Raw genomic sequence first — 2450 nt, 5'->3', positions numbered from 1 at the left:
TCGATATTCTATTCTTTATAATGGAAGATAATTAAAATCTCTTACATTCCATGTAAAAATTCTCAATACACATGTTATCCTGTAAATATAAAATCTCCCTTCATTTTTTTAGATATTTAAAGATTTCCTAATTTGTAAGCTTTAAAAATTAGATCGAAGTAGGTACCTATGTTTTGGTTATATACAACACATCACCAACACCGGCAATATACTTGGACAAGATACTGTCATTAATAAAATTTTCATTGTTATCATGTAATCACACAGAGTGTTGTATTATTTTAGTTGATTTTGGCCTACATGTGACATTGAATAAAATGTTTATATTAAACTGCACACCCTATATTAGATGCCGTATTCTGGAAGATATTTAAATTATATTTCATTCTTTATAAATAAGTATTTTCCATATCTTAAAGCGACGGTTATTGAGTAAATTTAAGAACACCACTTTTTGTTTAAATCTTTGAATCGCAATTACAAACAATTAAATGCAATGGCTACTATGACGAAAACAAGCCTATTGTACAAAAATATGTAAAAATTGGTATTTACAGAATAACATGGAAATTTATATTTACAGAATAACATGTGTATTGAGAATTTTTACATGGAATTTAAGAGATTTTAAATATCTTCCATTATAAAGAATAGAATATCGAGTATGTCATATAAAACAAGAACACTCTGTGTGATTAAATGATAAAAATGTGAATTTTATTAACGAAAATATCTTGACTAAGATATTTAAGTATATTGCCGGTGTTGGTGATGTGATGTACATGACAACTACATAGGTACTTAATTCTAATTTTTAAAGCTTACAAATTAGGAAATGTTTAAATATTTGAAAAATGAAGGGAGATAGGTATAGGAAACCCTAATAAGCATTGAAAGCTAAGTAAATTTTCTACGCGATAGACTAGTAAGATACAGGGTGTTCTATTTAAAATAAGTAAGTTATTATAGCTGGAATTTGTTAATAAAACAATCTAATATTTTGACCCCCCTATATAAAGATAGGTATAAGAAGCCCTATAATAAATTGAAGGTTAAGTACATTTTCTACGCGATAGACTAGTAAGATACAGTGTGTTCCATTTAAAATAAATAAGTTATTACAGCTTGGATTTGTTAAGAGAACAATCTCATATTTTGACCAACCTGTAAGAAATTTTGTTTCCGTAAGCATATGTTTAAGTATGCTAAATAGTCTATTGTTAAGATCCAAGAAAGATTTTGTTTCTGGTTCTTAGATTCGTAGATATTTATTTTTTCTAAAACCTTACATTTTCATAGAAAGCAAAATAAATCAAAACACCCTGTATTTAGGTATAGGGAATCCTTATGAAAGTATAGTTTATTTTTTAAGTTCAATTCAGTTATGTCATCAGATATAGGGCATTCCATAATAAAAAATATCACTAACTTTGATATACCACTCTTTTTTGGAACACACTATATAATTCACATTGTTTTTAGATTGTAGTATTAAAGACCCTGTATATTTCTGTGAAGAATTTTGTTTTAAATATCAAGTGGTTTTCCGTACAGAGACCGAGGCGAATAAGATGAACCACCCTGTATATAGTTAAAGGTAAATATACATTATAACTATATACCTATATATGAAATACGTCCACCGACAACAGCCATTTCCTATTTATTAGATTCGCTGACACTAGGTACAAATTTAAGCTTATAATTTTTCGGAAACGAATAGAATTTATATTGACTATTAGTTATATTTTTACAATAAATAAGAATTTCGTAATAGTAGGCAACCAATTATTCAGCCACTTACTAGGGGTAAATAGCATTTAGGTATTTTTGTAAATTATTATAATTTAAATTTCGAGTAGTTAATAATTAAATTTTTTACTAATTAAAATAAAAAAAGGTCGTAGAAAAAGTATAGTATTCTACTCGCATGTAATGGCTATTATATGCTGGTTGAATAATATACTATTATATTAAAAATATTATTTTGGTACTTGGTAATATAAAAACAAATTGTGTCATAACCAATTATAAAATCCATCAGCATCCATCCATGTCTTGCCGTAATTGTCATTACGAGAATTGATGGTTTATCTCTCTATATTAGTTTAACATTAAAGTTGTGGATCTATTTCTCTCACTTAGGTCAATTAATAGAGCCCCCAAATAACACTGATTATAATTTACAGTGAAGTAATCTGCCACGTTTCTGTGAAAAATAGCCTCATAATTTACAGAGGATTCCCTAGTCAGCATTCAGCTGTTTCAAAATTGTACGAAATACGTGAGTAGAATTTTTCATCTAGTGTAAACCTGTGATGTGGATTAAGGGATGCAAAGTAAGTAACTTACAACGTTACATAAAATAACTACAAAACTTGCAGCTTGGAATTATAATTTTGAGGGTGATTCCGTTATATTTTTAGTAGAATAAGGCGGGTCTGAGAAAA

Source organism: Diabrotica virgifera, chromosome 9 (genome assembly GCF_917563875.1).
Source record: "Diabrotica virgifera virgifera chromosome 9, PGI_DIABVI_V3a".
Taxonomy (NCBI): domain Eukaryota; kingdom Metazoa; phylum Arthropoda; class Insecta; order Coleoptera; family Chrysomelidae; genus Diabrotica; species Diabrotica virgifera.
Note: the sequence above shows the minus strand (reverse complement) of the source record.